The 9,361-nt window shown below is 28.6% G+C and overlaps 2 long non-coding RNA genes across 2 annotated transcripts; both read right to left on the reverse strand.

The window, feature by feature from the left end:
* Nucleotides 1-4,037: 4,037 nt before the first annotated feature.
* On the reverse strand, nt 4,038-5,054 carry LOC121209394 (uncharacterized). Its single transcript, XR_005904524.1, has 2 exons — nt 4,965-5,054; nt 4,038-4,251 (listed from the first exon to the last, which is right to left on the reverse strand). It is a non-coding gene; the product is annotated as an uncharacterized lncRNA (long non-coding RNA).
* A 112-nt stretch (nt 5,055-5,166) lies between these two features.
* LOC121209395 (uncharacterized) lies at nt 5,167-7,067 on the reverse strand. Its single transcript, XR_005904525.1, has 4 exons — nt 6,961-7,067; nt 6,121-6,275; nt 5,696-5,748; nt 5,167-5,323 (listed from the first exon to the last, which is right to left on the reverse strand). It is a non-coding gene; the product is annotated as an uncharacterized lncRNA (long non-coding RNA).
* Nucleotides 7,068-9,361: the final 2,294 nt, after the last annotated feature.

Consider the following 9,361-nt stretch of genomic DNA (forward strand, 5'->3'; position numbering starts at 1 on the left):
CTAATGTATTTGATGTAATTTGATAGTGATTGAGCTGTTAACCAGCTTTGTTCATGAGTGCAAGCTTTTTTTTTTATTATGTTTTAATATATTAGTGGTGTTAGGTGGATGTTTAGGTGACCTTACTGATTTTGACAAGCTGAATGCTTGGATATGTATTGGCATTATGCCATTATTCAATCTTAATGAAAAATTATCATCATTTTTCATTCAAGAACTATCTATCTTTCTTTGCTTTTGTTTCAATTTTTGTTCTTGAATCTGTTTATTTCTCCTGCAAGCATCGAGCCTTACTGTTCAAGCTAGAGCTGTTTTTGTTTACTCATTGTTCATAGCACCAACAAAATCGGTTCCTTGCAACTTTGGATCAAGTTATTATTATTTAAATTGATTCTAAAATGTTTCACTTGATTCAAAACCCAACAAAGTCAATCGGTTTCTTGGTACAAGATCTTAAAATTTCCATTGATGTTACTTTCTTTCGTGTTTGAGTTCAATAGAGGAAAATAAATATTCACAAGGAGCTCACAGTCCATTAAATGTCTTAAAGATACTTTGTTTTCCAACCTCAAATCCCTGTACCCAATCATGCACACCTCACTAGTTTAGCACCATAAAACCCTTTAACAAAAATTTGGATTTTCTATTTCAGCATCAAATTAGATACCAAACTAGATCGTTTGAAGCTAATTTTATGGCTGATATTAAGCAAGCTATTGTTGGAATCTAATTCAAAGGTAGGATTTATAGGCCTTGAGCTTAAGGATGGTATTAGAAAGGGAAATCTCTAAAATGGCTAATTACCCACTGTAAAAGGATTTGAAGAACCCAATAAAGTTCTTCCTTCAGAACTTTTGATTAAGAAATGAAAGTTCTTGTCCTTAGAATAGCCATTTGGATATTGTCCCCTGTTGTTCTTAGTGAGATTCTTCTTTGGATAAAACTTTTTTACTTTGTCCATTTCACTGTAATCATACTTCAAACCTTGAAGTTGGAACTCCCCTTATTGTGGTGGTTGGTGTTCCAAAACAAGATCCCCTCAAAGAAACCATGTTTGTTTCTAGGCTTCTCACTCTATATTTCACCTACAACGATACTTCTCCAAGGAGCTCGATGCATCATGGATTCGACAAGCAACGTCACAAAGCCGATTTTTCTTAGTATCCTAAGATTCTTCCCCAAGTAATGTTGTGCTGAAGTTGTACAGAGGTAATACCCCATATAACAGTTTTATATTGTTAGAATTTCGATACTAAGGAATGACTTGTAGCGAATAAATAAGAAATTTAGCAACAAAATTGTCTGTTAAAGTTTTATATTTTTTCACTATATATTTGAACAATGTAATAGGGGTATTAATAACAAGAAGAAATCCTAAATATAAAAAAAATAAGAAAGATTTTGTGCTAAAAAGTATCAAATGTATTATATTAATAAATACTAAATCTTCTAAAAAATAGAAAACATAACTTGCACGCAAACTCTTCAAATCCAATTACTACTAATTCGCCAAAGTAATGAGCTCATCGATGTTTGTAAGAGCTCGCCACTTATTATGAGTTCGCCCAAAAGACTATCCACCAAATAATTTACTTTAGGTCAGTCCGACAAATGTGTATGCCATTTAGACTGTCTACCATGTTTTGTTTACCAATCTTGGTTAGTTCACCAAAATTAGAGTGTGCCAAGTTTGAAGAGTTCGCTAGTCGTGCATGTTGCATGAATGGTCATTTCACAACATATATACGTAGCGAGTTTTGAAAACTAGAGCTCTCGATTCATGTGCATAATATCGATAAGAGCTACACTTAGGACTTTAACTGCACCATTGTAATAACCTTTCTAAAGTTCAGTAAATGGGAAGACATTAAAATCATCATCAATTGGTTTCAGTTCATGAACAATTGAATCATAGTAAATACCACAACTAAATCGAGTTGGAGTGCTAAAGACCATAAGAGGAAAAATAGAAATAAAGCTTTGAAAGATGAAAGTTTTAATGATATATAGAATATGGAACAATACATAACTATAGGCTTGACTTTTTTCACACAAGACGATAGGGAGGAAGAACTTTTATAGAGAACTTTGAAAAACATTTGTGTGTCGAGGGTGTATTGATATATGTGTCAGACATATGTATTGAACTTAATTAGTTTATAGAAAATGAAGAATTTGAATAACATTGAAAAATAACTTGGACCTATCCATAGGTTGGACCGTGACTCAAGCACCAAAAATTTCAAGCCCAAGTCTGTTTTTGGCTAGCTCAACACACCCAAAAAGCTTATACTACTAAAAAATTAATAAATATTAAAAATATTTTTTATATTTTATTTTTATTTAAATTGAATTTGGGCAATCCAACCTAGGACATAGAAAACCTTGTCCAAGCCCAGCCTAACTAGGCTTATTGGGTCGAGCGAGCTGCTGACCCTAAACAAGTTTATTAATTTACTCTATGAATAAGGTCTCTCCGAACTTTGAGCTATTTCTGTGGTTCATATTAAATCAAATTTGAACAATTTTGTATTTATTTTCAATTAGATTAATTATATATCAAAAATATTTTATGTAAATTTAATTATAAAGTATATAAAATATTAGTATAAAATAATTTTAAAATAATGATACAGACACTCGGAATCAACCAAATTTAGGCCTATTTCAATATAAATAATAAAAAAATATTTTTAAAATTAAATTTAATTGTAAAATATTAATATAACATTATATTTTTATTATTTTATTAATTTTGGACAGTAAAATAGACTTTTTGGGAGAATCAAGTTGAAAACGAGCCTAAGCTTGAAATTTGTTTGGACCCAAGCAACGACACAACTCAGCCTGACCCATGGATGTGTCAAAGTAAATAATACTATTTTTTATTTTTGAATTTGTGAAAAAAAAATTCTTCATATATTTTAAAATTTTTATTTTTAAAATTTTAAAGAGTTTTTAAATTTTCACAATTTTTCTATATATTTTATTGAAAATATACAAAAATATTTTAAATATTTTTGTAATTGTTTACATATTTTTAAAGAATATGGAACAAATTGACACAAACTATAAATAATGATGGCTAAAAAATTATTTTAATTTTTTATTAGAACCAAATCAATTATTTAATTGCAAAATTGATGGGTCACCAAAATTTTTAAATAAAAAAATATAGGAACTCAATGTCTCAAAAATAAATTACATTGACTAAAATTTAAATTAGTCAATTTAAATTTAGAATAGTACAGAAATCTTTGACACATTTAAAACACGCATTTAAATTTAAAATTTAAAGCATAGTTTTGTGATTATTTTTGTACTTTACCCAAATTTAATTTAAGTTTAATTAAAATTAAATGTTAATCTTGTTTCACTCAACACTAATTTTTCATGGAAAAACTGCATCCAAAGTAAAAACTAATCTACTAATAATTTCGTTTTGATCACTCAACTTCATAAAGTTATGAAATGGTTATTGAACTATTCGAAAGTTTTCAAGTTCCAAAGTTTTTTTCTTCTTTGAATTCATTGGGTTATTTAGTTTCTATATAATATATATATTTAACTAGCGAGCGCCAAATAAAAATTCAATAATCGTCTGATGGATCAATACCCATCAACGAATAGAGGAACATTCCTTAGATCCAAGTTCAACTGACAGTCAGTGTTAGAGCACTACAAGAAAACAGACTTTAGCGGCGTTTTTTTTTGCCTTTAGCGGCGCTTTTCCCAAAAGCGCCACTAAAGGTCATGAAATTTAAAAAAAAAATTATTATAAAATATTATAAAGGTCATGAAAAATTAAAATTCATTATCAAATATTGAGAAGAATAATATCCATGATATAAATAAAAAATTCTATTAAATTCATTATCAATTAAATTTCTATGAAAAATTAACTTTAAAACTAAATATAAAATTGATGAATTCATATTTAGAATTTAAAATAATAAATTAATAACACAATTAAAATCCAAAAGTTAGAACTCAAGTTATTAAATATTAAAATAAAAATAAAAATATAGAATCAAAACTAAAATAAATAATAAAAAGTAGATTAAATATAAATAAAATACAAGAACAAATATAGCATCTTGTTTGCAAACCTAAACAACACTAAAAATGCAAAGGTCTTTTATCAAAGACAAATTGCTAAGTTTTGAACTAGGAATTCTAATACCTCGGAGGACAATGCAAAGTTTAAAGCTTCATCAGCTACACTCTCATCAGGACAAGATGCCAATGAACCTACAAACAGAGGGAAAAAATATTATAGATTTGACTAGTCTGAAAGTGTCTAAAGGATTTTGTACACTACTCCAGTCTGTTAATGCAGAAGTCGTTGAAAAGGCTGTGCATAATATGTACCTACAACATACAAAATAATGTAATGTGAAACCTAAATCCGTTAACTACAAAATTGCAGGAAAAGAGATCTTTTTTCCAGCAACTAAACACTTCAATTTGTAGTACTTAAAACACTTCAATTTACAACATTTAAGCACTTCAATTTATAGCATTTAAACACTTCAATTTGCAACACTTTAATTAGTAGGGACTTGAGACAGCTAGAGTTCCTTTCTTTCTACCTTTTTCATTTCATTTTGTCCTCCATATAAATTAATTAGAGCTATAATTTCTCTTGCAAAAATAGAAAAAAATTCCAGCTGCTATCATGATCATTTAAATACTTGTGCACATAACGCGATGAATTATATCAAGGAACAATTAGTATAAAAATTAAGGAGTTGTTTCAACGAACAAAATAATAGATACAGAGCATGTTCTGGGTAAAAAATTAACTTTGGAACAAATTATAACACAAAACTAACAATAGTTTTAAGCTCGAACTTATACATTTATTCAATTATATAATTAAAATAACAATCTTATATAAAAATAATAATATAATATTTATGAATGGAATGCTTGTTAAGTGCCATCTATTAAAGACTACTTACAGTTTTCTCAAGTCCTTTGCGAACTAGTGGATCACATTCAATAACACCATATCTTCTACTGCCTTTGCTGGTAAAGGATAAACACAAAAAAATAAGAATTCTATATGAGTTATGAGTTATGAGTTATGAGTTAAGGCATAAATAATGAAATATAAGCATTATTTAAAGAATAAATCATACCAAGTATGGAGAGAGACCTACCTTAGCAACATTTCCAAAGATTTCAGGTAAATTTCATTGCTGGGATCCTACAAATACAAAGCTCAACCTCCATTAGTAGCTGATTCAAAGTAGTTTCCCGCTCCTGAGTGGCTGCATTATACAGGTGGTCTGTTGTTTCCTTGAAAATCCCCTGACGTCTGATCAAATAGAAAGCAAGAGAGAAAATCATTCACATATGATCTTAAAGACAACTATGTTTTTCTCCTCTCCACTAAATTCATCTATAGTTATCTTCCTACTCATAATGCAATGATAATTGGCCTGTAAAAGGTAACGAGTGTAGCCCATTCTCAATGCCTTATAAAATACCATAAAAGATAACCAGGGCAACTATATTTCCATTTCCAATCACTTGATTTAAATCAGATGCAAAATATTAATGCTTAGTTGCAAACTATATCTGCAAAGCTTATACCTCATTCGCCTTCAGATGTCAACAAATGGTGTGGTTTCAACAAATTCTTGCATTAAAAAAAGAAGGGATAGGAGTAGCAACAAGATTATCATACCTAGTTGCTAAAGCATCAATTTCATCAATGAATATAACTGATGGTTTATTTACCTGCAAAAGATAAGAATTTCTCAACAAATTACACAAAGTACATAGCACAACCAAGTATCTGTAAATAAAATAAAAGGAATCTGTACTTATAACATAAAAAACAATAACATAGAAAATACAGCAAGCAAATTTATAGAAGGCCCAACCATCTGCAACAGTTTATCTGTTCCCTAATTATTATCAGATGCCCAACAAGTTTCTTCAAGATGAAGCGTCAAAAGTATGGAATCTAGATTACAAGAACAGCACAAAAGCAAAGATGTTACCTGAAAAAAGAAAAGAACTCATTGAAATCAACTGATTTAGAGTTCTGTTTTGATATGAGAGTTGAAAAAGGAGCTTGAGAGACAGGTAAAAAGAAAAACATAATACCTGCAATCCCAGCTGCATCACTGCAAACTACATAAAGTGAAGATACCACTGTTGAAGACATTTGCAAATCTTAAAATCTCCCTTTCTCTCTCACCAAGCTTTTCGCCTCTTCTCTCTTCACCTTGTTGTTTTGCAAATAAATCCCAAGAGAAAGCCTGTAGATATATAAGACACCAGCGAATTGATCATTCCCCAAAAAAGAAAAAAAACTCCACGTGGATGGATTATTGAACCACTAGCTTTCATTGTATTATTTTTGCTAATTGATTGTTTTATGTTGAGTCTATTCACTGCATTCTTAATTATATAGGGCGACACCTCAAATCAAGTGATGGAGAACTCATGTTATCATGTAAACTAAAAACCACAAAAACTGATAAAAGAAAGCCAATTTTTTGTTAAGAAGCTTTTTCCAAATATATATACATATATTCTTGGCTTCACATGAATATCTTAAAAGTTCTGTTTTTTCTCAAAATTCAGATGTTCTTTTTGATGTCTCTATTTAGTGCTAGATAAATCACCTTATCTTAACCGCTTATGAAAAACTTTTCTTTTTATAAAACTTAAAACTAGATACTTTTTCTTATTGAGATTTTATAATGAAGAATAAATTGATAACATATTTGAAATTTATGAATCTCTAAAACTAATGCATTTCATGAGATTTTTATTTTTTAATTGAAATATTGTTTGCATATATAATTTTAGTTGGCCCTTTCAAATAAATATCGATATCCAATACTATTAAGTGCACAAGTTAAATCAAGATATCAGGACAAGCAAACTAAAAGATATAAATTACATTATGCAAGTAGATTATGAAAGAGTAAGACAAACCTTTACTTGCTTTACGTATGGAACAGGAACAATGAACTCCCCAACATCCATATCACCAATGGATCGTAAAAGACACAAGCCTCCAAGCCAACATCTCAAGGACCAATCTGTAAAATAACTTTACCATTAGATCACCAGCTTCAATCCACACAAATGATCAAATAGAGTTTTCTCCCGTACTGAATATATTGAACTTCTCAACAAAGAATCAACTTATCATTGTTTACAAAACATATTAGTATTATGTTTACTCACTGGAATTAACAATTAACAATTAACACTCAGATAAGATTAGCATCCTAAAGCTGCTATCTTTCCTTACTAGTTAACAGAATAAGCCTGAAAACTCTCTTTCTTTCTTGCATGTTTACTTTCACTTTTCCTTTGTTTTACTTCAAATTAAACCTAGAGACCTTAAGAAAAAAAAGTTTCAACTGTTCCGATTCTGAACTACGAACCATTACTTAAAAATTTTCAGTCACCACAGGGACTGCTGCTGTAGATCTATTTTAAAACAGTCGATATGCATTAGAACTTAAAAACTTATATCCTCTCTTTTTTTAAATAGAAATATAGTACTAAAACATAGATAATAGTCCATTTTTAACCGATAATAGGAAACCCAGAATGATTTCTTTAAAAAAAAGCCTCAAACCAAAGAAGAAAATAAGAATAAAAGAATTAAAACCTCATTGCTATTAAAATCGATTAACAGAGGCAAGTAACTGCAAACAAAGAAACAAATTATAAAAAAAAATTGAAAGGAAAAGAAATAAAGAAGGAACCTCAGCATCAAGAGGGTCCTAGGCATAGTTGACTTCAGAGGTTTTACGAGTGTGTTCGGCAACTAAAAGGAGATCGAAGTCAGCTTGAGAAAACTCCATTTCTGTGATTGTTTTCTTCGGTTAGTTTAAGAAGTGAGGAAGAGTGTAGCCGCTAGGGTTTTTTCTTTTTCTATTGGAGAAGTGAAGTAGAGAAGGTAACATAAACTCCATTGCTTCTTTGATCATTGCTTCTACTAATTTCAGTGAAATTTTAGGATTTCTTTGGGGAGGGGGGAGGGAACCGATTTTGGGAAAAAGAAAAGAGGGAGAAAAGAGATTTCATGTGAAATTTTGGGATTTCGGGGGGAATGGAGGAACTAATTTTGGGAAAAAAGTCAAGGCATTTTGGGGTAACAAAAAGGTGTCGTTTTGTGTAAAATTTTTTGTGGCATTTTATATAAAAACGCCACTATTGCTTAATTTTAATTTTTTTTATTTTAACATATTTTTTTCTATTTTTTTTTCAAAATTTTTGTGGTGAGATTATCATTTTTGGATTTTTTTTAATTTGAATATTGAACTTTTTAATGAAATATGGACTAAAATATTAAATATTAAATTTTTAAATTTTTATTTTTTATTTTTTTTTTTTTAATTTTAAATTTTAATTTTTTTGAAGATTTTTATAATTTTTAAATTATCATATAAAAATACAAAAGGAAACTTTAACAGAAATAAAATGAAATTGAAAATGAAATCAATGAATTAAAAAAATACAAAATGACACAGCAATACAAGCATTATTCTTTTAAGTATGGTTGCATTAGTTGTTTAGATTTTTATATAAATGGAATTTAATTATATGTATATACCTAATTTTGATAGAGATACATCTCAGAATATATATGAATTTCGGTTTAATGTGTAATTATAAACGTGAATTCTAATTGTGGTTTAAATGTATAGTTGAAACTTTAATTTTGATTTAATCATACACATTTTAAAAATAAATACATCATATATTTTTTATTGGATAAATATAAATATTTATGTATGCAATATATAAATATAAAATGATGTTATATCAATAAATGTGTTAATAATTTACAAGAACTGGATCAAATTAAAGTTCATAAATCCAATTGCACACTAAACCATTGTTAGAAAAAGAAACATTTACCGGGGATTTTGGATTTCGAAAAAATATTTTTAAATATAACAATAATTGCACACTAAACCATTGATAACACCTTATTAATATAAAAAAATATTTTTTATCAAAATCAAGATATCTATTATCGATAATAATAATTAATTATAGGGTTTGGATTTATTATTGAATATGATTCACTTGAGATAACATACTATATACCCATGGCCATTAAACTTAAACCATAAAACCCTAAATCATAGACCTTAAACCTTAAATATTAAACCCTAAACCGAAAAATAAATTTATTCATATTAAGTATTGCTTCCATAATTTATTATGAAATAAGCTTTTACATTAAATCTATGTATATACACATCAACATCCATATGAGTTTTTGGGTTCAGGGGTTTAAGGTTATAGTTAGGTTTAGGGTTTTTAGTTTAGGGTTAAGATTATGTTTATGATTTTTTTGGTTTTAGGGTTT

Source organism: Gossypium hirsutum, chromosome A11, assembly GCF_007990345.1.
Source record: "Gossypium hirsutum isolate 1008001.06 chromosome A11, Gossypium_hirsutum_v2.1, whole genome shotgun sequence".
NCBI lineage: Eukaryota > Viridiplantae > Streptophyta > Magnoliopsida > Malvales > Malvaceae > Gossypium > Gossypium hirsutum.